Source organism: Camellia sinensis, chromosome 9 (assembly GCF_055761805.1).
Source record: "Camellia sinensis isolate YWXY chromosome 9, ASM5576180v1, whole genome shotgun sequence".
Lineage (NCBI taxonomy): Eukaryota > Viridiplantae > Streptophyta > Magnoliopsida > Ericales > Theaceae > Camellia > Camellia sinensis.
Window position 1 is genome coordinate 65,081,284 of NC_138969.1, and position 26,502 is coordinate 65,107,785.

Genomic DNA, 26,502 nt, shown 5'->3' on the forward strand with positions numbered 1-26,502 from the left:
TATGAAAATAAGCCAAGATCTCACCTAAGAAGGGAGATAAAGGCTCAAAGTCATGAAACATGGAGTTGAGGCAAGTAGATCTCAGCCATTATCAAAGAGCACAATAACAAAACAAAAAATAAAGGGAAAGAAAATAAACGAGAGGGAAGTGATTGGAATCTACCTCCAACACATGAAAATAAACATGTAAAAGTCTAAATCCATGAATAGTGGTTTTGTGGAGATAGATTCCATTATTTCACTAAGAGCAAAACTAAGAACAAGAAACAAATGCTACTCTACTTAAAGGAAAGCAAAAAGAAGAAAGGGAAAGATAGATAATGAGGTGAATTTTGTGACGACCGGGTCTTTATTTTCCTTCTTTTCTTTCCTCTTCACTTCGTCTCTTTTGCTCTCATTGGGTTTGAAATGTCTGGAAATAATTCTCAAAATTAAGTCCTTGTCCTTGTTTTCGCTCAGTGTTAAATTTTACTGGTTCCGGAGAGCGTGAGGTCAGGTCCGGAGTGCCCGAGAGTTGAACCAAAAACTTTTTTGAGCTGGTTGGCTAGCCATACCTGTGGGGGTCTTGGGCCTCATGTGCGGGAGAGGGGCTGCACGTACGGGAGGCTAGGCCGCACGTGCGAAATTCAGGGGAGATGGGAGGCCCCACACTGCCTAAAAGGCACGTGCGGAAGAAAGTGCAGGAGAGGGCCACCGCACGTGCGGGGATGAAGGCCCCACGTGCGGGAAGAGGCGCTTCGCACGTACGGGGAAGGATGCCACACGTGCGGCATCCTGGGCAGTCCGAAACTCTGTTTTTTTCCCTCTTTTTGTCCGAATGTATCTCTCATTTTAGACATTTCTCTTTTACTCTAAACCCTATTTTTCTCTTCATTCTCTCTAGAAAACCTCCGCAACTACTTAAACTCTTTGATTCTTGCAACCCATTGGGGTTTAGATCATCATCACCATCCTTTTCTAGCATTGAAGATCAAGCTAGAGCTTCTTTTGGTGTGGTAGAGGTTGAAGAGTCTCCCATCAAAGCTAGGGTTTCATTCTATTTCTTCATCAAACCTTGAGGTAGGGACATTCTTGAGTTATATATACATGTTTTGCAAGATTAAAGGTTGATTTTGTGTTTCTCATGAATTTGTTTGATAGTTGGGTTATGACTCAAGGGTGTAGAGATTTTCCAAAAGAGGGTTTTATATTTTCAAAAGTTTCTAGGTCAATCCTTGAGGGTTTCATCTATTTAACTTAAGAAAAATGTTTTGGATAGGAATTCATCAAGAAAAATGGAAATGTTTGGTTTTATGATGAAAAAACGCTAGAAATTGGGGGTTTTTGAAAAAGATAGAAATGTGACTATGAAACTCTTTATTTTCTCGTGTCAGGAAAATGAGGGAGAGTAAACTTCATCTTATGTTTAGCAAAATAATCATCTACTTGATAAATGAGAAAAGAGATGTTGTATTAACATTATTACTAAACACTTGAGCATGTGTGGTTGTGGTGTGGTTAACTGTTGTGCACCATAGATTGTGGGAATTGTGAACATTGGAGATTAATATCAGAAAGTGTTACATATAATTTTGAACGACTAAAGTGTTAAGACTTGAGAAATGTGAATGTTGACATTATTGTAGAGATATTTGCCAATGGAGGAATGTTATGAGGTATGGAAATTCATTGTATGGCATATTCATTCACTTGTTTTTATTATGCATTGTGAATTTAGATTGAAAATATTTATTTCATGAAAGAGGAAGGTATTGTAATAAGAACTATGGAAATGTTTATGGAGTAAATACGTGGTAAGTCCGGATAGGGGGTGTAGTTGAACTTGATAAGTTGGCCTGAGTGTCAATGGTGAAAGACTAGAAAACTGCGCAGATAGGTGTCGAGCCTTCCGGTTAATACTGATAAAAATGACAATTTGGTAGTACTTGTAGAGTTTACCTACAGACACCAGTCTAGGAATTACCAGTGTCGTATTTACCGCCCCTATTGATTAAAAGAATTAGAAGTTTTGAAATTGATGAGATTGCATAAGATTATTGGTAACACGGGGATTTTCAAAGTTGTGCATTAAAAATGAAGTCCTTTCATTAATGACATGGCATGGCATCACATTTGCATATGTTGTTGAGAAATTTCGCATAACTGTATATACTTTGTAAGAATTCTCTACTAGGCTTTATGCTCACCCCTATGGGATTTTGGTACAGGTAAAGATGTGGTGATCCCACCGAATTGATGGCATGTATATGATTGTGAAGAGTAGATTACTCTTTTATTTTTGTTATAAATTTTTTGTAAAGCCAAGAGCTAATGTGTATGGGTCCGAGAGACCATTTTGTGTAATCGGGCTATTGCCTTGGAACTTGTAAGCCCTTAGGGCCTATTTGTTTTTGATTGAATGATTTTACATGCTATAGATTCATGTACTAGTTTGCCAATGAATGTATAATCGCATGTGAGATTACTTTTGTATAATTTTTGGAACTATGTAAGGGTACATGGTGAATGTATCTTTCCGACATCTCTTGAGCCATGGTTATTATTTTAGTTGGAAGTGGGTTGATGTATTATGCATGTTGGGTCTTTTTGGGGACATTACAAATTTATTCCAAAAGAACATGGAAAAAGGCATTTGGAAAAGCAAAGGCCTCAATCCATGAAAGGAAACATGAGGGAAATAGATTTAACCCATAATCTGAGAAAACTTAATAAGCAAGATAATGTAAGTTAGAAAGTATAAATGGACTAAATCTACTCTCTACACGTGAAAATGAGCATGAAATACCCAAATTCATAGAATGATGGTTTTGAGAGAGTAGGTTCAAGTATCTTCCAAAAAAACTAAGCTACTAATCAAAAAAAATGAAAGCTAGAGGAAAGAGAATGGAAGAAGTCTCACTATCTACTAATGGAAATGAGCATGAGATGCTCAAATCCATGTAATGATAGGTTGAAAGAGTAGACTCAACCATTTTCAAATGGAAAGAACATGTTTGGCTTCCAAAAAATGCAAGAAAGTGGTAAAAAAGTGAAGATAATGGAGTTAAAACCATTATAAATAGGATTTGGCTAGAATCCTAACTATACAAGCCAAAGATACAACTAAAAGGAAAACAAATGCAACAATATAAAGTGTTTGGTTACTGAGGAAAGGAAAGAAAGTTCAAAGAAAACGAATATAATGCAACTCAAGCAATATATGGGGGAATAGGCAAGAATCCCCAATCTATTCAAGTTTAACAAGCTATATACTCCAAATATCACAAGAGATAGAGAGTGTTTAAGAGAAGAGAAAATAAAAGAAAACGAAAGAAAATGATCAAAGATATAGATTTACCTCTTTACCAAAGCTCTAAGCAACTGAGAATCAAGTCCAAATAGTAGATGAGTCTTCTCAAGCTTCCCTCAAGTCTCCAGTGGTGCTAAAAGTCCTCCAAGTTTAGCTATGGATGAAAAGAGATGGGAGTTGAGTATATGTTTTGGCATAAATTGAGTTTTGTGTGTGTGTGTGTGTGTGTGTGTGAGAGAGAGAGAGAGAGGAAAGACCCTTTTTCTCACACAAATGTGTGCATATATAGGCCAAGGGATCCTCTGGAATATGCCATTTCCCATGGATATCCGGAGTATATGCGAATGGAATCTTCTAAGATGTTTGAGGGACAATCTTCTAGAAACTATTCTGTCATGCATGACTTTTGCGGCCACATATAATTCCTACGGGTGCAGGGAACAAAAAAGCTATGGCTAGGACAAAAACCTGTGACTCAGCTATTTCGAGAGTATTCTTCATTCTTTCATTCATTTCAATTTTGTCCTCACTTGTTTTCTAGAATAAACATGTTTTTCATTTTTTGAAAAGAGTGTTGAAAACAATTTCGAAAATCATTTTTAAAGGTTTGAAAACATTTTGGCTAAAACAGGTTTAGGGTCGGGAGTCTCTCTCTATCCAAAAGTTGTTCCAAGTGGATCAAAAGCATTCATCTTTGTTTCATCATCGAGAGGCTTTGGAAGGCACCCACCTTAAGACTGGTAAAAAATGGAATAATGTCTACACTCTTAAAATCATATTAGCATTATTGTTTATGGTGGTCCACAGTGGTTACAGTCAAGGGTAGAGGAGGATAGAAGAATAAGTGATGACTCATGAGGTAAGGAGATTGAGTTTGTTTTAAGTGAGTTATGGACATGTGGCGGTACAAGAATGATAGTTTTTTTAATGAGCACGTGGTGGTTCAAGAATACCGGGATATAAAATTGGTACAGAGTGTTGGGAAGAGGATCCCAAGTCACTAATTTAACCCTAATAAAAGATAGGCAGGATAGAGCAATTGATTCTGTTCTTTCGATGTCATTGAAAATTAAAGTGTACACCAGCTAAATGATTTGTAGTTTACTATTCTTGCTAACTAATTTAACCCCCTTTTTTTCAATCGATATGAGAGTAATTATAAATATAAAAAATATTACATCAAATAAACTAGCTATAACTAGAAAGCTAATAATCATCAAGCCTAACAACAACGAATAGCTAAATGCAAATAAAGCGTTCTTGTTTAGTATCAAATTTGAGTTAAGAAGTACTTTAAAAAAGATGAAAAAATTAAAAAAAAAATGTTATGAAATCAATGAAAAGTGTTACGAAATTTGTTTTGTGTTAAGCTCAATTTTAAAAAAATCTTTTTTCTTATTCCATAAGGGTATTTGTTAGCAAGATCCTAAATATATTTAGGATTTTCATGCATTTATGGTTTAATCTTTATAATTGTTACCTTTTTGAGGATGTGTACCATAACATGGCCCTTGTTATAACATAGAAATTTTTAAGAAATTAGAAATAATCAGAGATGATTTAGAAGAAACTATAAATTCACACCTTTAAAACAGTTATCAAAAATTGAAATTTCAAATTGTGAAACTTCATACTTTCAAACTAGAAAATTATGAACTTTCACTTTTATTCTTGTTACATAATTCCATATTTCAATAGAGATATTTGAAATTATACATAAAAATGATAAATATACACCTTTTGAGTTCAAAAACTATGAACTTTCGGTCTTTTAAAAATAGTTTTGAAACTGTTAAATTTTAGGTTTTCAAAGTTTTCAATTTAGAACTATGAAATTGAGGATTTACACTTTTGAAACTGTTCATTTTGGATTAAACAAAGTGTAAAATTTAACTCTCTTTGACATGATTTCATGAATCTCTATTGTGTGAATTTTCACTTTTTGAAACAACTTCGAAAGTGTAAAATTTCAAAAAGCATGAACTTTCACAGCATCGGACCCAAACTCTCTCTCTCTCTCTCTCTCTCTCTCTCTCTCTCTCTCTCTCTCTCTCTCATTTTAAATATTTTCATATTCAAAATTTTATTTGATAGATCTCATCAAGTAAGTCTCAAAAATACAAATTTTATCTAAAACAAATATATACAACGAAAGTAATGTAATTTTGAAGTTTGAAACATAAAAAATAAAGTAGTTGTCACGAATAAGTGTAAAAATGTACCAAAAAAAGAAAAAGAAAAAGAAATTGTCAAAAATTTGGAAAAAAATGACTTAAACCTTCAAACAATGTACAGAATGGGACCTTGTGGGTTGACAAAAAAGTGATGGGATCTAATTGGAAATAAGTGCACATGCGGTAGGATTTTTCACTAATTTTTAAAAAATAAAAAACTATACCAACCATTCATGTGCATTTTTCATTTTAAGAGCATTTTTTTATTTAAAAGAGTAGAAAAATAAATAAATTATATATATGTACTCTAATATAGGGTAAATTACACAAAATTGTAAATGATAAAATTGCTTTTTTGCTACTTTAGTTATTAACCAATGTCAGGTTAAGGCCTATGATTATGTTAGGTCCACCAGCAAGCGTGAGTTGTTGGTGCTTTGTAAGCCTATAAATGTGTTGGTGCTTTGTAATGGCCTATTAGTACGGTGGGCTTGAATGTATTACGAGTGTTAAGAGTATGAGATAAGTTATGTTAGTGCTTTGGTTATTAATCTTTTGAAGGTTCACTGGGCAGCTTCATCGGAGAGTTTGGATGTGCTACAAATAATTATTTTATGTCTAATGTGTGCTTGCTCCACCGTAGAGTGTATTTAGGTATTAAGTGGATACTGATAATTAGTTTTACTAGTAATGATCAATTTAGAAGTGTCATAAGCATGGGTAATTTTTGTTTTTTTTTTTATATATTTTTTATTATTGAGATTGTGTACTACCATGGATTTTTTACACCTAGATTTGACTGTTTTTGATGCAGGGAATGGTAATAGAATGAATACTCGAACACAAAAAATAATTATGAATTTGATAAAGAAATGACTTTATCCCTTACTATATTATTGATTCTCCAAAATCGATTGATTTGTCCTAAAGCGTACATGTCAATATATGCTAGAGAAAATCTAAAATAAAAAAGGAAAATCAAATCCTAGGGTAATTACTTGCTAATCAAGCCAAAATAAAATAAATTACCAAAAATGAAAATATTTGAGTTAGGCTCAAATTGGGATACTGTAATGAAAAAGAAACATACTAGAAAAACTTAGGCAAAATTGAATTCATCTAGATCAAGTTAAAGATAAATAAAATATTTTCAAAAATGACAAAATTGAGAAATTAATGGCATAAATGTTGGAATTCACTCAAAATCCATCACAGGTCACGACAAAGTGATGTGTTCTAATCGTTATGATATTTTTCATGTCTCGACTAAATTTCACGCCATTTAAAGCACATGATGTCTTGCGTCTGCTGGTCTTTTTGCCATTACCTTACTTGCCTATAAGTTTCAGAAATTCTATAATCAAATGCTATGAATCAGTTTTGGATTTGTCAAATTGTTAGTAGATTAAAGGAGATGCACTCCCCCCCCCCCAATTTCACTATATTGGATTTGATGAAAAACTTTCATTAATTTTGCTAATTTGTAAAAGTTTGACTTTTATGATTATAAACTTCACATTGAATTCTTGAGTTATTCACAACCTTAACTTGGATTATTTAATTTATATTATACAATTGATTTTCTTAAAGGTCTTGTGTTTATTTGCTTAAAAAAATTACGGCACATCTATTTGTGTTTTTGATTCCTATATGAGAGTAATGTTTTTTTATTCAATTGCATTATAAAAACATTTTATTGCATTTGGTGCTATGTTTTTTTCATTGTATTTGGAGCTTTGTTTTTTTATGTTTTTTATTCACGTTGTTGACCCAAGTAAAAATAAATAAATTGCTCTCCGTTATTTTTCCCCACCGTAAGACAAAACGGTGCGGTTTTTCCAAAAACGATACCGTTTCTATTAGTTCACATGTCTTCATCTTATGTAAAGTGTAGGGAACTGAGGGATCAATTGTTGGAGAGGATCTATTTATAAAGCATAGATACCGATATGACAATATATTAAATTTTAAAAAAAAATAGAATATAGGTACGGTTAGTAGGGGTGAATAGTGGATATACCGATCCGTTAAAATTGACCGAATTGAACCGATCCGTCACATTTTGGATGGATGTGTGATGATGAGCGGACGGTTATAGATTGATTTTCTCCAATCTGCCAATTTGGCGGACGGATGGCGGTTTTGAGGTCCCTTTGGCCGTAACCGAACCGCCAAACCGCGAGCACCCTTAATAATTTATAAGATTTTGTGTTTTCAATTTATTTAAATATTTTGTTTGTATTTTCAATTGAAAAAGAGTTTAAATATTCTGTTGAAAAAAAGTTTTTAACTTGAATATATTTTTTGAATTGAAAAAAATAAACGCATTATTTATTTACATTTTTTGGTTTTTAAATCTAACTCTAAAAGTAATAAATAGAAAATATGATATATGCTGGTTAGTTTTTGTTTTCAAAAACATATATAAATGTAACAATACAGAGACATACAATCTCTACTACTACTATGTTCATGGTTTTGGTGGTTTGAATTGTTTTTATATTTTAAGAACCACATATTGTTATACTTTATGTGGATAAGACATGTTGTGATTGTAATATGTGGATGAGACATGCAGTGATTTTGATATTCTAAAGTTTCAAATTTTCTTTCTTTGGATGAGCATGCAGTAATTGTAATACTTTTTTAAGTCATTGACTGTAATACTTTTTTTTTTTTTTTTGAGGAAGTGTACAAGTTGAACTATGTTGAAAATTTATAAAATTTCAAACCGCCAAACCGATTTACATCCATCTGCCAAACCGCCAATCCGCTCAATCCACATCCGCCGGATTGGCGGACGGATGCGGATTTATTTTCTCCAATCCGCCAATCTGGTGGACGGATGACGGATTGGAGGTTCCATGGCCGCAACCGACCCGCACCCACCCCTTAACGGTTAGGATGTGTTTGTAAAAAAATATATTTTTTAAATTAGTAGTAGCAAAGCAAGTTACACATAAGCTAAAGAATGTTGATAAACTATATTATAATTTATAATGTAAAATATTAACCTTTAAAAATTAGATATTATAAATTCACTATGTTTTTTTTTATCAAAGAACTAAACAAAATATTAGAAAATATTCTTCTATTTATCCTTACAATTATATTATATTTTATTGGTATGCGATAAATGACACTTCTAATTTCGTAAAATAAGTAATACGTAACATAAAATATTCGATACTTCAAAATTAAGTATTCGATACACCAAATAATGAAAAATTAATTAAAAAGTATCTAATATTTTGAATAAGTATCTAATACATATCCGCGAATATCCAAAGAATATTGATATTCAATACAAATACGTGACCCTTTTTGAAATATCCGTGCTTCATAAGGATTCATACTCCAAAAAGAGAGTGAGAAAAAGAAATGGGGGAGATTATTTGGTTTGACTGAGAAATAAATGTCAGTTTGTATTAAAATATTGTGGTAGGATAAAAATGATTTATGGCATTATCACCACTCTTTTTATTGGCACTGTCTAGGGGTGGAAATTTGATACATAAATCGTTAACATAACTCGAATCGTATATGTAATTAGAAAGTTAGGATTAATCATTTTTTGACTTGAAACCGAATATGACATGACCCGAAAATACGAAGATTAAATGAGCCGTAATTGGGTTGAACAAGTGAAACTCGAAATGGACACGTCTGACCTGCGTAAAAATTCGTGTTGACAAATTAACACAAATCCACTATTGACTCGCATGTAACCCGAATACAACATAAATTTAGTAACCATAAGATCTTATATAAGTAATTCATTCTCATCCATTAAATCAAAATTTAAATCTCTCTCTATATATATACCTAATAAAGTATAACTCTAAATTAATGATAAATCAACTGTCGGTTGTAATTTGATAAATTGTTTCCCTCTCTCAAAATCTAGAAGAACTCTTCAATCAAGCAAAAGCCATAATTTTTTTTTTTTTTTATTCTTCTTAGTATACAAGTTACAACTTGCAATGGTGAATTAACATAATTGACAATTATAATTGAGAGGGTAATTTTTGGGAAAAATTGGGCCGAGCTGCGAGTTGGACATTGAGGCCCAAAACGCGAAGGACTAAGAAGGCCGCAATAGATACTCCGGCCCAGAAGGGCAAGCTACTCCGGTCTCGGGAAGACAAAGTTACTTCGGCCCAAGGACAGGCGAAACTACTCCGGTCTGGAGGTAACTCACAGTAGGCCGGTCTCAGAGTTAGTCCGGTCACGGTATGTTCTGAGAAGGCCGGTTTTGGAGTCAGTCCGGTCGTGACTTACAATGGTTAGGTCGGTCAGAACTTGTTACTTGGAAGTTTGAACTAAGCGCATCAAGGTTGAATAAGGACAGCCGAAGTAACAAGTTAGAGGAGAAGACCGAGCTAAGGATAGTTCGGCCCTCTATGTGGCTCAGCATAGCCAGTGTTATTTTGGTCATGTTGTAGTTCGGCCATGAAGAAAACCATCCCACTTGGTTTAAGCAGTGGGGGAGGGTGTAAAAGGATAAGCATTATCCTTAGGAGAATGAACCCTAGGAGGACTCTGCATGGAGAAATACAAGTCCTACTAGGATTGTGCCATATGGAACTTATAAAAGCTCACAAACATCACCTTGGAGGAGGTAATTGGACACAATCTTTCTGAGAACATAGAGCTTTGTCTATTTGTCAAGTTTTCTGACTTAGGCATCGGAGAGGTTTCCGGCACGCACCCGCCGGCTAGCTCACGTTTGTGTTTTCAGGTGACAAAGCGACGTCGTACGGAGGAGCGCGGACTTGGTCAACAGGATTATACGAGGAGAATTATTTCCTCCCCGTACAATTGGCGCCGTCTGTGGGAATAACAGACAAGAACAAAAACCTCTTGACTAAGCTTCTCCTTTTCTCAATCAATGGCACACATTGAAGAACCACCACAGTCCGCCGTCGACGGGCTAACTCCAGACGGGGGCGCAAGGCGAGAAGGATTACCCTCTGTCCCTCCTATGGCAGATCTGGAGTCCCAACAACATAACTCCAGGAGGAGTGGCAGGGGAAGACGGATTAACAGCCCTCGTCACTCTCAAAGTCCTGACAGGCAAAGGAGGAGGATTGATCCTCAAGCCCTGGAAGATCGCGTGAAGGAACAAGATGAACTAATTCGAAAGATGGCGGCGGACATGGAGGCTTTGAAACGCCAGATGAAGACTAAGGATATGGCGACAGGAGAGGGGCGCAAGCACAAGACGCCCCCTCGCCACTCAGAGAATCGTAGTAGGAATACTACACCTTCCCAAGGAGAGAGCAGAAGCCTCAGGACAGGCGACACTCACTCCTTATCCTCAAGGACTCGTCACTCCAGGTCTGAGAGGACGAGATCCGAAAGATCGTACACTGAAGGAAGCACGTATTGGCCTTCACATTCACACCAAACCAGATCTAGACAAACAGAGCTGCCCAGGTCATCCGACTTACGAACCGTGCTAGAAGAAAAAGCACGATGCAAGGAGGATGCCAGGGCAAGAGATCCACACCGAGTTTCGGCCTTACAACGGTTGGCTCCTCGGACGCATGGAAGCGTCGAGGTTGGAATGCCAATACCGCGACCGGCCTACGAACCAGCGGACAAGGCATTGGCAAGACTACAGACTTCGCCGTTTGTCCCAGCGATCGAAAACGCACCCCTACCATCAGGCTTCCTTCAGCCGAAATTCAATACATATGAAGGGAAGACGGACCCGTATTCACACCTAAGCCACTTTCGCCAAGTCATGGCTGTGTACAGGCGAAACGAGGCCTTAATGTGCATACTCTTCCCGTCAAGTCTTGGCGACCTAGGCTTGACTTGGTTCGAAAAGCTCCCAGAGGGCAGCATAGCCTCCTGGGCCCAACTGGCAGAAGCGTTCGTAACGAGGTTTCGAACGAACACAAAAACACCGGTGGAGATAGACCAGTTACTCTCCATCGACATGGGTGAAAAAGAGACCCTCAGATCTTACAACAGTCGCTACTGGGAGACATTCAACCAAATTGGAGACTGCCCAACCAATCTAGCCATTGCGCAGTATAAAAGAGGTCTACCAGTGGGGAATAGACTAAGGGATTCAATTACAATGACGCCACCCCTCACCATGGAGGCCCTGATGGAGAGAGTGCATCAGCACATCAGGGTAGAAGAAGATGGCGCACGTTCCAAAGCCAAATCAAGTGCAGCCGCGGTACCAGAAAAGAAAACCTCAGCAAAGGTTAATACGGTGGACCGAAGTAACAAAAATGGACGTGGCAGACGAGATAACGGAGAAGACCCAGACAAAAGATGGCTGAGAATCCGCACTGCCATAACCACGGTGTTCAAAAAACCAATATATCGGATTCTGAGCGAAATCAAGGATGAGCCTTTTGTCAAGTGGCCAGCCAAGCTTGGGGAAGCTCAGAAGAATTACGACGACAGATCACGGTGCACCTTCCACAAAGAAAAGGGGCACCGAACTGAGAATTGCATGCCACTAAGACAGCACTTGGAAGAATTGGTGGCAGCAGGCCACCTGGACGAATACATTGAAGGAGGAGCGCAACCGGCCCCCCAAGAACATAATGACCATCCCAACAGAATGCCAATTGACGCCCCTCCACAAGGTATCATCAATGTAATACATGGAGTTGTAGAACCCGAGCATGTATGCGAACTGAGAGGTTCGATCAAAAAGGCTGAGCACTTCAAAGAAGTACGAAGCGCCCAACCAGCCAACAAGAAAGGAAAGACAGAGGCCACGAATGTCATGTCCTTTTCGGATAAGGACTTGGATCGAATTTACTGCCCCCATAATGATGCCCTGGTTGTCACCCTCCGAGTCAAGGATTTTGACGTCAAGCGGATTCTGATTGACCAGGGTAGTTCATGTGAGATCATGTATTACGACACATTCAAGCAACTAAAGCTGCAAGACAAAGACTTAGCGCCTGCAGTTTCTCCCCTGATTGGATTCAACTCCATGCCAGAATGGCCTGTCGGCAAAATAATCCTTCCAGTCAGAGCAGGGAGTGTAACAAAACAAGTGGAGTTCTGGGTATTGAAGGTCCCCTCCACTTACAACATCATCCTGGGCAGAACATGGCTGCACGCCATGCGATCGGTAGCGTCATCTTACCACCAAGTGATGAGATTTCCCAACGACACCGGAATAATTGAAGAAGTCTATGGCGATCAGATCATGTCAAAACAATGCTTCGCCACAGCAAACGGAAGCCGAGCTGCCAAAGGATATGTTCATTCGGTAGAAGAACCAGAAAGTAATGAACACTTCGCAGACGTCGGAAAGGCAGCAGATCAGAAAGCGGTAGAGGACTTGGTGGAGGTGAAGATAGATGAGAAGAACCCGGATAAGTTCTTCCTGCTTGGCTCGTCGTTATCCAGCGCTGAGAGGTTAGAGGTCCTTGAATTCTTGACCTCTAATATCGAAGTGTTTGCCTGGACGCCATACGATATGCCAGGTATTGATCCAAACTTTATCAGTCACCAACTCAATGTCCACCCATCCGCTAGACCAGTCATTCAGCGCACACGCAGATCGGCACTCCACCACGCCGAAATAGTGGCAGAAGAGGTAGGCAACCTGCTGGAGGCAGGAGCAATAAGAGAGGTACACTACCCAAGATGGATCTCCAACACAGTGGTAGTGCCAAAAAAGAATGGTAAATGGCGTGTCTGCGTCGACTACAAAACAGTCAACAAGGCGTGCCCGAAAGATAGCTTCCCTCTACCAAGGATAGATCAACTGGTGGACTTAACGGCGGGGCATAACCGACTTAGCTTTTTGGATGCATACAGAGGCTACCACCAGATCGCCATGCACGAACCAGACCAGGAGGTCACATCCTTCACAACACCAAGGGGGTTATATTGCTACAAGGTCATGCCCTTTGGCCTAAAGAACGCAGGGGCAACATTCCAAAGGATGGTCACCAAAATGTTTGAACCATTGTTAGGCAGAACAATGGAGGCTTACATCGACGACATGGTGGTCAAAAGCAAGGATGAGAATGACCACCTGAAAGATCTAGGCGAGATGTTCCAGATCCTGAAGAAACACAAGCTGCGCCTCAACGCATCCAAATGCGCATTCGGAGTTGGATCGGGCAAATTCTTGGGCTTCTTGGTGACCAACCGAGGTATAGAAGCAGACCCCTCCCAGATCAAAGCAATCCAGGAGTTGGAGAGACCAAACTCAGTCAAAGAAGTGCAGCATCTCACTGGTATGGCGGCTGCACTCAACCGGTTCATAAGCAGGTCGTCAGACAGGCTACGACCATTCTTCCAAGCCTTAAAAACTAAGTTTGAGTGGGATGAAGAATGCGACCGAGCTCTGGAGAGCTTGAAGGAGTACATGTCTTCCCCACCACTACTTGTTACACCAGTACCTGGTGAAGAACTCTTTTTGTACCTGGCAGTCTCTCAGCACGCAGTTAGCGCAGTGTTGGTTCGTGCAGAAGGAATACAACACTTGCCCATCTTTTATGTCAGCAAGACATTGTTAGGAGCCGAAACAAGGTACTTGCCCTTAGAGAAACTAGCATTAGCATTAATGATGGCATCCAGAAAGTTGGCGCATTACTTTCACGCCCACACCATAATCGTCCTCACAGCCTTTCCACTAAAAGCTCTGTTTGAAAGGGCGAACTTTAGTGGGCGAATTTTGAAGTGGGCAGTAGAATTGGGACAATTCGACGTCAAATTTCAACCTAAAACCGCAATAAAAGCCCAATCCTTGGCAGACTTCGTCGCAGAATTCACCCCTGGAAGTCATCATATCTGCCCAGTCGACCTGACTAACACAACCGAACTAGGGACGGAAGTTGACGCCGGAAAAGCGCAACCCCTAGTAGAAGGTAGTCAATCAAGCACCAAGGCAGACCATGCTAAGGATAGCAAGGAAGAGACAAACAAAGATTCACCAACAGTTCAAACAGAGGACGCAGGACAGATAGCCGACATGGACCTTGAAGACAACACCATTCTTGACCTCACGACATCATCTGATCCTTCCACTTGCTGGAAATTATTCGTTGGAGAGATGTGGAAGCTCTTTGTGGATGGAGCATCCAACCGACATGGCGCAGGGCTTGGCATAGTCCTCATCTCTCCAGACGGTCTGGTCATAGAACAAGCAATCAACCTTGGCTTCCCAGCATCCAACAATGAAGCGGAGTATGAGGCGCTTATCGCAGGACTCAAGTCAGCACACTTCATGAAAGCAGCCGAACTAATGGTATACAGTGACTCTCTGCTGGTGGTAAACCAAATTTCTGGCGAATACGAAGCAAAGGACGACAGAATGGCCAAGTACCAAGAGTTAGTCAGAACAGAGATCAAGAAGTTTGATGTGGTAAGGATAGAACAAATTGGCAGGGAGGAAAACAGCCGAGCGGACGAGCTAGCAGGCCTGGCCTCAATGGCAGATACATCAATCCCTCATCCATTACTCATCGACTTCTTACCAAGACCAAGTATAGAAGACCCCGAAGCAGAAGAAGTATATTGCACCAAATTAGGCCCTTCATGGATGGATCCCATCATCCTGTTCCTAAAAGACGGCATCCTACCAGCAGAGAAAAAAGAAGCCAACAAAATAAGGGCAAAGTCGCAGAGATTTTGGCTATCTCCATCTTTGGCATTATACAAGAAGTCATTCTCTGGGCCTTACCTCAAGTGCGTTCATCCCAGCAAAGTAGAAGCCTTCCTATTCGAAATACATGAAGGGGTATGTGGAAGTCATCAAGGGGGAAGGTCGCTCGCTTACAGGGCTATTTCACAAGGATATTGGTGGCCATATATGCAAGCAGACTCAGAGAAATATGTGAAGAAGTGTGAAAAATGCCAGAAATTCGCGCACCAAATACATCAACCAGCAAGAGAACTCCTACCCTTAACTAGCCCATGGCCTTTCGCAATGTGGGGCTTGGACATAGTAGGACCACTTCCAACAGCACCAGGGGGCAGAAAATTCTTTCTCGCAGCAACAGACTACTTCACAAAGTGGGTAGAAGCAGAAGCATTGGCGTCAATCAAAGAGAAAGATGTGAAGAAGTTTGTTTGGCAGAATATTATCACTCGGTTTGGCATACCAAAAGCACTGATCTCAGACAATGGAACTCAGTTCGACGGCAGGATCTTTAGAAGCTTTTGTGAAGAATACAAGATAGAGTTCTACAATTCCACACCGGCATATCCTCAAGCAAATGGGCAGGCTGAAGCATCAAATAAAGTCGTCTTGGATGGACTAAAGAAAAGGCTAGAGAAAGCAAAAGGCAAGTGGGCGGACGAACTTCCTCATGTTTTATGGGCTTACCGCACCACACCTCGGCGATCAACTGGAGAAACACCATTCTCCTTAGCCTATGGAATGGAGGCAGTAATCCCACTCGAAGTTGGCCTCCCCACAATTCGAAGCGAAAATTTTGATCCAGACTTAAATGGAGAAGCCATAGCCTTAGAACTCAACCTTGCAGAAGAAAGAAGAGAAAGAGCGCTAGTCCACATCGCCTCATATCAACGAGAGTTAATCAGAAAATACAGCAAAAAGGTTCATCCAAGACAATTCAAGATTGGGGATTGGGTACTACGCAAAGTAATGGGAAACACCTTAATCCCAGGAGATGGCAAGTTAGGGCCAAATTGGGAAGGTCCTTATAAGGTGGTTGGATTAGCAGGCAAAGGGGCATACCACCTAGAAGACAAGGATGGCAAGGCAATCCCTAGGCCATGGAATACGGCCAATCTCAAGTTATTATACTTTTAGCTTTTCTTTTTCAAACATGTAATTTTCTCTTCCTTCAATAAAATAAGAAATTCTTTTTGGCACAAATTACTCTTTGAAAAAGTTAGCTTTCAAGACTTAAGTATATTGCAAACACGTTATTCGAAGTTAGCTGGACAAACTAACTTAGAGGTTGGCTGGAATAAACCAACACTTGTTACTCTTCAGCCGAAGTAAGTGTAAGGCTGAAGAGTGGTTGGCTGGAATAAACCAACACTTGTTACTCTTCAGCCGAAGTAAGTGTAAGGCTGAAGAGTGGTTGGCTGGAATAAACAAACTCTTGATACTCTTCAACCGAAGTAAGTGTGGTTGAAGAGTGGTTGGCTGGAATAAACCAACACTTGTTACTCTTCAGCCGAAGTAAGTGTAAGGCTGAAGAGCGGTTGGCTGGAATAAACCAACACTTGTTACTTTTCAGCCGAAGTAAGTGTAAGGCTGAAGAGTGGTTGGCTGGAATAAACCAACTCTTGTTACTCTTCAGCCGACGTAAGTGTAAGGCTGAAGAGTGGTTGGCTGGAATAAACCAACACTTGTTACTCTTCAGCCGAAGTAAGTGTAAGGCTGAAGAGCGGTTGGCTGGAATAAACCAACACTTGTTTCTCTTCAGCCTAAGTAAGTGTAAGGCTGAAGAGTGGTTGGCTGGAATAAACCAACTCTTGTTACTTTTCAACCGAAGTAAGTGTGGTTGAAGAGTGGTTGGCTAGAATAAACCAACACTTGTTACTCTTCAGCCGAAGTAAGTGTAAGGCTGAAGAGTGGTTGGCTGGAATAAACCAACACTTGTTACTCTTCAGCCGAAGTAAGTGTAAGGCTGAAGAGTGGTTGGCTGGAATAAACCGACTCTTGTTACTCTTCCACCGAAGTAAGTGTGGTTGAAAAGTGGTTGGCTGGAATAAACCAAACACTTTGTACTCCTTAGCCGAAGTAAGTGCATGACTAAGGAGTGGTTGGCTGGAAAAAACCAACTCTTGTTACTCTTCAGCCGAAGTAAGTGTAAGACTGAAGAGTGGTTGGCTGGATTAAACAACTAGTACTCCTAAGCCGAAATAATTATGTCGGTTAAGGAGTGGTTGGCTGGTAAGTATAAGTTTAACCAACCACAAACCGAAACAACACTGGAGTAATAGAAGACAGTAAAAATGCAAGCATACACACAATAACCAGAATAAGAGTTGCAGTAAAATTTTCATTCAAAAAGAAGTCAGTACAAGGGGGCTTAGTTCGGTTACAAAGAAAAGAGTACAAATTTAAGAGAAAAGTTCATCTATCTCGGCATCAAAGGCCGCGTCAGTGTCAGCTGGAAGACCGGTCTCTGGCGGCAGGACTCCTTCAGTCACAATAGTGGCATCGACCGGAGCCACAGTTTCATTTGGCTGTTCAATAGTCAGATCTTCAACTCTGGACTCCGGCCGATCTATCTGATCCACGTTTTCAACCGGAGTATCCTCAGAAGCAGAATCTTCGTCAGTGTCTGAACCTTCAAGGAATTGCTGCTGCATGGCATCCGCGAACCCCGCAAGGGACTTCGGTATAAAGTACTCTGGAGGGTTGAAGACCTCGGTCTGTTGATCATGACCGAGCTTCTCCACAGCCGCCCTCCAGCCGCACTTGAAGAAAAGCTCTTTTGCGGCATCGCATTGCTTGACGTAGGCCACCTCTGCCTCCTTGAAACCTCGCTTGTACCCCCCCTTGTCGACCGCCTCCATGCTCTCTTTTAGCTCGCTTATTTCGGCGTCCTTTCTCTTCTCAAGCTTCAACAACTCCCGCAAATACTTGTCCTTCATAATGATGGCAGCTTTCTGCTTCTCCGCTTCCGCCGAATTAACTAGACCAGCAAGACGGCCGTTCTCCGCCTCTAGCTCGGCCACTCTCTTTTCGGCTTGTAATAGTTCGGCCGACTTTGCTTCGGCTTCCGCCATCGCCTGCCTTGTGGTTTTGCGGAGTTCTTGGACTTTCCTATAAGTGACATTGTTCTTTTGCAAGGCCTGGCAAAACAAAAATCTCATCTCAGCCGAAGTGAAAGTTAGGAAAAATTTAGACAGGAAAAGACAGACCGAGCTACTTACCAAGATCATGGACTTGGAAGCAGACCGAATTGATTTCACTTCGGTATTCAGTTGCTTCAAGTGGTGCTCCATGTCCTTAGGGAGGCACACACTTTTGGCCAGATTAAAGGCCAGTTGGTGGTCTTTTTCAGCCACGACCGAGTCAGTGGCTTTGATGTTTCGGTCATTAAAGATCAAAGGCGGAGCCCACTTCGGAGATCGAGCTCGGTCAGTTTGCTCTGGTTGGGAAGCAGGATGAGGACTTTGGGGGACGGATTCGACTTCATCAACAAGTTGTTGTTCGGCTGACGTAGATCGGGCACGTTTTGAAGGGCGAGATGAAGAAGGCCGTTGTGAAGGAAGGGCCACGACGGCGGGCTGCACCTCCGTAGTTGGTGTTACTTCGGCTCTAGTTGTTGAAGTTAGAAGGGCCCTGAGCCTGCTCTTCTTTGCCATTTCTTCCTCAGCGGTTAGTGGGACAAGTCTTATCTCGGGCAAAGTTGGGTCCGGCTCTGGGTCTTCCTCGAGAAGAAAATCGGTTACCTTTGCTTTCCGTCGGCCGCTGTAACGGTAGGTCGGTTTGAAATTTAGAAGCTTGGCCCAGTCTCTTTCTTTAACCCGAAATGCAGCTCGCAAGATTCCGAGGTTGGGATAGCTATACAAGGAATGGAGATGGGCGAAATCTGCAAAAAAGGACAAGTATTAGTTCGGCTAAGAGGCTTAACAACCGAGATAGCGCACAAAGCAGAAGACCGAAGTAAAATTACCAGGCTCTCCCATTTTCCAGTTTATAGGTCGGCCAGGAATTTGAGCTTGAAAATCCTCAAAATTCCCAGAGACCCAAAGGAAATCATCATCGTTAAGATCCTTGTCCGGAGTGTGCTTAATTATCTTCTCTCGGCGGCGGCGAATTCTGAGGTAGTAAACCCACCCAGCATTCTTTGAGCCGATGGAATACTGATGGAATATTTCGGCTAGACCAAGATTTAGTCCGGTTTGGTTATTTAATGCGGCTATTCCCATTATAATACGGTATGTATTGGTGGACAGTTGGGTAGGACATAACCTAGTCTGTCTAAGAAATTCGCAGATTAGCGGTTGGACAGGAAACCGTAATCCGGTTTCTATTATTGATTGAAGGGTAAAAGGGACGAAGCCTTCATTGTCCCAGGGAGTAGCATCTTTCTTGGCCAACTCCAGTTGGACATCATCAGGGATCTGGTAGTCTTGCCTAAATTCGGCCATGCCACCAGGGGTTTCGACTAAATATCTATACTTACCCATTTGTTGTGTAATTTATGAATAAATTATTTCGGTGCTAAAATCGTGCTCAGTAGCTCGGGCGAGCGCGCACAGGAGTGCCTGGGTAACCTAAGTCTGCAAAGTAAAAACACAGGGGTTAAAGCACTGATCAATGGACCGTGCTACAATTCAAAAGCAAGGTATAAAAGCCCTACTTCGGCCTCAAAAAGTTGGCTCTATCTCGGTCCTTCAAAAGGGTTGGCAGTTCGGTTTGAGTAGTTTGCTCGATAGACCGGTTAAACGTCTAGGGGCAGCCTTCTGAGTTCGGTCTAAGAAACTAAGAAAGCTGGTCTAGCCCCAAGACCTAAATCGGTGGCAGTGTGAATAAAATTACTTCGGTTAAGCCTCTAGGGGCGGCTTTCTGAGTCCGGTTTAAGAACTAAGAAAGCCGGCTTGGCCCCGAAAGCTTAGCTCGGTTATAGACCGAAGTACCTAGATCGGTATTTGCAAGCTAGTTCGGTGATCTTATCTTGGCTAAGAGTGGTTCGGAAAAAACTACTGATATTCCTACAAGTTCTAGTTCGGTTATTGACTACAGAGATCTACCTATAGGGGGGCAAACAGGATCCTAGTTCGGTTGCTATGTGATTTTGGATCTAAAATTGGTTTTCTACGTAATAGTTCATACACGCGTAGAGTTCTACTGGTTTTTTCATAAAAAGTACAACAGCAAAGCAACAGATGAAGAAAAGTGTTTTCAAAAGCATACCAAACAAAAGCAGACGAAAAAGCGAGAAGGATAGGCTTGCTTACCTGTATAAGAAAGAAGCTAGAGATGGAGGCGATGGCAGCAATGGAGGCACGAACACAGCAAACCCAAAGACTCAGGAACCAGGGGAGAAGAGAAAGTGAAGACTAGAAGGTGAAGTGATTCAAGAAAGAGGAAGGCTGTTTTGTGAAAAGGGAGAGAGAAAAAAGGCGGCAAAAAGAGGCGGGAATTGTACGAAATTTCTGCAGGACGGCGTAACAGTTGGCCAAGGCTTATCAGAACCTGCCACGTGTCACTAGAATGGGAAGCGTTACAGACGCTATGATTGAAGAGACGTTTTTGGCCAGACATAGGGATATCCGAAGTAAAGGTAGATCGGCTGGAGAGGCTAAAGGGTTTTTAGCTCGGCTGAAAAAGCTTAATGAAACTCTAGCTCGGCCAAGTAGACTGGTAATCCCAATCATGTTGCGCAGATGGAATTAAGGGGCAATTGAGAGGGTAATTTTTGGGAAAAATTGGGCCGAGCTGCGAGTTGGACATTGAGGCCCAAAACGCGAAGGACTAAGAAGGCCGCAATAGATACTCCGGCCCAGAAGGGCAAGCTACTCCGGTCTCGGGAAGACAAAGTTACTTCGGCCCAAGGACAGGCGAAACTACTCCGGTCTGGAGGTAACTCACAGTAGGCCGGTCTCAGAGTTAGTCCGGTCACGGTATGTTCTGAGAAGGCCGGTTTTGGAGTCAGTCCGGTCGTGACTTACAATGGTTAGGTCGGTCAGAACTTGTTACTTGGAAGTTTGAACTAAGCGCATCAAGGTTGAATAAGGACAGCCGAAGTAACAAGTTAGAGGAGAAGACTGAGCTAAGGATAGTTCGGCCCTCTATGTGGCTCAGCATAGCCAGTGTTATTTCGGTCATGTTGTAGTTCGGCCATGAAGAAAACCATCCCACTTGGTTTAAGCAGTGGGGGAGGGTGTAAAAGGATAAGCATTATCCTTAGGAGAATGAACCCTAGGAGGACTCTGCATGGAGAAATACAAGTCCTACTAGGATTGTGCCATATGGAACTTATAAAAGCTCACAAACATCACCTTGGAGGAGGTAATTGGACACAATCTTTCTGAGAACATAGAGCTTTGTCTATTTGTCAAGTTTTCTGACTTAGGCATCGGAGAGGTTTCCGGCACGCACCCGCCGGCTAGCTCACGTTTGTGTTTTCAGGTGACAAAGCGACGTCGTACGGAGGAGCGCGGACTTGGTCAACAGGATTATACGAGGAGAATTATTTCCTCCCCGTACAATAATATATTTTGTTAGTTTATTAATATTTTTTTGTGTTACAATTTTTATTCACGGTGTTTGATTTAGTTAATTTATTAATTTTTTTGTGTTATTGTTATTAGTTTGGTATTGGATGAAAACTTATTTTGCTTTTAAAATTATATTGGATATTTAAATATTAATGAGTGACAATAATTTAGATTGGATATGTAATGGACTAGTGATGAATATTTTTAATTATTTTCATAGATATTGGCATGCATATATATTATCATTGTGTGTCAATGTTTAAACAAATTATTCTGATGCATGTGATCTGAAACGAATTATTATTATTAATATTTTAAATAGACGGTTCAATTTGCTTATAATTAATCTGAAATATGAACTTTTACTAATCGTATTAAACGTGTCGGTTTAAGATTAACACGATTATAAGTAAGTTAGGTCAGTGTTAAGATAACTGACACGTTTAATTAAATAGGTCGTGTTAGTGTTGAATTATTTTAAATATGAACTCGATATCACACGACACAAAACCGACGCCACACGGGCCAATTTCTACCCCTAACACTATCTAATGATTTCTTTCAAGTTTCAAGCTTGCTTTGTTGCGTGCAATGTTTTTGTTTTCTATTGAAAAAATAAAAAACTGAAAGAACAAAAATTCATTGGTTAAGGTAGTGTTGGTATCATTGTCAATACAGAAAATAAATTTAAAAAAAAAAATTGTTCTGAAAAAAATAATAAAAAATAATGTGTGATACATATTTTTAAAATAAAAAAATAATAATAAGAAAACATATTTAATGAGTTATTGAATGCTGGGCGTTGTAGGAAGGGAGGAGGCCAACAATTTTTTTCAAAACAAAAAAAACTTCTTTTTTCTTTCCACAAATTTTAAAAATTATTTCAATTTTTAGAAACAAAAACGAATACAAAATGTACTTTATTTCTCAAAACAGAAAATGAAAACACAACTAGACAAGAATTTTTTCATAGCCAAAAACAATAGCAACAATATGTGGCCAATTTTTGGGCTTTACTTGTGATTTTCTTTTGGTCCCCCGATTATTGCAGGGTTTGTTATATTTTGTTTGGCTCCCCCCCTATTTGAGGGGGGGGGGGTGTTAGATTTATTGTATTGCCTGGGGTATGCAATGCGTATATTTTTTGTCGTTAATTTATAATTTATCCACCCAAAATATATATATATATATATATATATATTCAAAATTTTGAGGGGGAAAAAATTGGTTTTTGTTTTGGTTGGCACCTCACCAACTTTGATGCGGTGTTAGTAGATGATTGAGCTTGTTTTTCCGTATAAATCTAATTGGAATTGATTAGTTTTGTTTTGATACATTGTAGAGTCTCTTTGTTTTATTGATGCTTATGTTAGTATTTTATGTACATTAGTTTTCATAATTAATGTTTCTCTTTTTCACCGATAAAATAATTAAAACAAGGGAGAATAATACGTCAATGAAATAGATAAAAAAAAAAAATTACATACAGATGAAGAGATGCAACTCACACTTGCACTCCCCATGTTTTATTAAAAAAATTTGGGTATCCTACCTTACATTGTTATTTCCCCTTAAAAAATTAATCTTACCTTTACTTTTTGTAAATTGAACTCATGCCACAACACTAGAACGAAGATGGTGCTTGTCATTACACCAGATCACCGCCTATTAAAACTATCTACACCTAACTTAGTCTCTATTAATTAACTTAGACGTAGATAGAAAAACTAGATACAAACTCACCTTTACTCATTCTATAAAATGGTCATGTGTTATATGTAAGTAATGTTATTACTAAGACTGATAATTAGAAATATCATAATTGGATCTTTTTTAGTTATGATTAAGAAAAAAATGAGTCACAACTAAACACTACATAAGGTACGTATAACCAAAAACTTTTAAATCATAATCATCACAACGAATTATAACTAACACCATAACAAATCATAATAAAAATCCATAAAACAATAATAACAATAACAAACACACATCGAAAGGTGATCCCATATAACAATAATGCGTTGTATATGATGCATAAATTAGTACACACACAACTGTGTGCATACAAAATATTATGGCCATTATCATGCAATTTGAGTAGCTTATGTTGACAGACATTCAATTAGCTTTGCATTATAAATAGAATAAGCAATTAGTGGACTACATTTATTTATACAGTGTTTGAATTATGAATTTGAATAGAAATTTGTAAAGAAAAAGAGAAATAGAAAAAAAAAATTTAACTTATATTTCATTCATGTTTGTCTCACATTAAATCCCTATCAAAATTTATAATCCAAATACAGTCTTAACACTATTCAAAATGAGAAACTAGAAATTTAAGCGTACCTTTTTTTTGTAAACAATTATACGAGGGAAAGAGAAATGGTTGCTGCAAGGATCACAATGGAGATAGAGATGGAGAGGGAAAGAGAAATGGTTGTTGTAGGGATCACAATGGAGATAAAGATGGAGATGGGATGGAGACCTGAACATTCTATATTTGAGAAATGGAAAGCAATTCTTTTCTTGGTTTGATCGTTGATGTATGTGGCACAAATGTTTGATGCTTTGCTTCCATGGACTAAAGATGACAAATGTATGTGGCACAAATGTTTGATGCTTTGCTTCCATGGATTAAAGATGACAAAGGATATATACTAGCTTCTTTTTCTCTTTTGCTTTTTCCTATAGATTTTCTTGCCTTGAGAAAAATGATATTCTTTCCTTGATAAGTCAATAAATCTTCACCATCAATTCAACTACAACTTTAAGTTATTAAATAAAGAAATAATTTTATTATTTATATTTTTGATATAATCAAGCTTTTTTTATAAGCGTATTAAATATGTTCAAATTTTTTAGTTATTTAGTAAATAGCAAGGTTCAAATATAAGATTTATTCTCTTATCTAATAATAATAACAATAATTAATTATATTAAATTGTTAAAAAGAAGAATAGTTTTATTATAAAAAAATTTTACAACTCGGTATATGGTCTACTAAACCGACTAATTCGGGGGACCAGCCTCATCATCGTCCACTAGTGGAGCACCAATTAAAGCGAGTTCGGATTTGCTAAAGTTATAGATCTCTTCTTCATAGGTAAAGTTGCCATCTTATAGGACTAATTTGTACTCATGTAAATGATCTGAATCGTTTATTTCATATGACAAGCCGAGAAAAATATGTATGCAAAAAATTAGTTTAATCAGACATAACTAATTACATGATTAAATCATATATATATATATACATATAATAAATAAATGATCTATTCTTAAAAATATATAGACTGTATAGATAAAAATGACCTAATAGATGACAATCATCTATGATGAGCACCTCTTGTCTTCCTTAAGTATCCATTGGATGAGAACACAAAAAATAATCACTAAAACCCAATTCTCAATTAATTACTCTGTCCAAAGATGACCTCTTCCCACTTTTTTCCTGTTTGGTGGAACAAGGCACATGACACAACCAGGATTGGTAATTTAGTCATATAAGACATATATATATATATAATACAGTTGCCAAACATTCACGACATGAAGTATATATAAGGGGGAGTGAACAAAGTAGTTTTTGCTAGCTCTATCAAACTAAGTTTTAAACTGATTGGAATAGGAGAGTCAGAGTTGAAAAACAAAATACAGAGTTTCTTTTATAGATCATGATTGCTGCAAAGCAATATTGTACAATACAATAAAGTAAATCACAATGTACAATTTGGATGACTAGTTCATGTTAGAAAAAAATTATGCATTAACATTACCACATCCTAATAGTTTAGTCAACAAAATTTAAAACCAATTAATTTGGCAATTTATTTTCATAAATCCTTATAAATAACATTAAAGATCCAAACACTAATCTTCAACAGCCACATGCTATCAATTACACAAAGTAATGGTAAATTACATATGCAACAATTCCATGCAACAATTCACACTGCTTTCTTAATATTTTTAATATAGTCAGATAATAAGAAGAAAAAAAATTTAACCAAAGATTAAGGTTTTTTTTTTTATTATTAAACACAAGCGGACAACAGAAAATAATATTAATCCACAGGTAAGCCATTAATCTAAAGAATACCATGTACTGAAAACCTCAAGGTACAAATTTAGAATATGAATTTTAATTTGACAAATAATGAGTTTATTTTAATCTTTAAAATAAGCTCAACACATTTTATAAAACTATTACTTTTAATAGATATTGTTTTGACAAGACTAAACCCATTAACATCTCAACATATATACAAGAGAGGAAGAAAGACAAACATAGATAATGAATCAACTTATTCTAAGCTCAAGTCATACATTTTCATAACAATAGCGATTTTAAACTTATTATCCTTAAGCTCTCTAATCATGGTGGGAATTCAATTGGTTCTTTCACCATTCTCAATTTTTTTTAAAAAACTAAAAAATCTTAAACAAAATTTCTTTTTAGAACACAACAGCTTTAGATTGTTAGAAAAATATTATGCACTAATATAATTTAATTAATAAAATGATTAAGAGATGTTGTGAGCACTTGGGTTGTATCTTGGAACCGTTGCACTGCGGTTGTACCCTCATGGTGGGAGGAACAATGGCTTTAGGGCAATGACTACACGCCTCTCAATCTCATAGGCCAACCCTTTTTTACTCCATATGAATTTACTTACTTTCATATTTTATTTATATAAATCTCTTAATCATTTTATTAATTAAATTATATTGGTGCATAACATTTTTCTAATAGTTGAAAGCTAAACTCAATGTAAACATGACCTTTATTTGAAGAAGCATTCATTCCCAGAAGCAGCATGAACTTCCTGAAGGAGTATTAGAGAAATATTTTAAATCACTTTTTTGTGTTTGAAATAA

The 26,502-nt window shown here is 38.5% G+C and overlaps 1 protein-coding gene across 3 annotated transcripts in view; it reads right to left on the reverse strand.

Moving 5' to 3' along the window:
- LOC145789154 (disease resistance protein At4g27190-like) overlaps positions 1-24,234 on the reverse strand; it is a 58,318-nt gene extending 34,084 nt beyond the window's left edge. For 2 of the 3 annotated variants that reach the window (XR_014339830.1, XM_082886922.1), the window contains exons 1-2: positions 23,971-24,234; positions 3,338-3,443 (exon numbers count right to left, since the gene is read on the reverse strand). The gene's annotated coding sequence lies outside the window, so the exon portion shown is untranslated. Of the gene's footprint in view, positions 1-3,337; positions 3,507-23,970 lie in introns of those variants that run through there. The other variant, XM_082886923.1, reaches the window with a different exon arrangement.
- Positions 24,235-26,502: the final 2,268 nt, after the last annotated feature.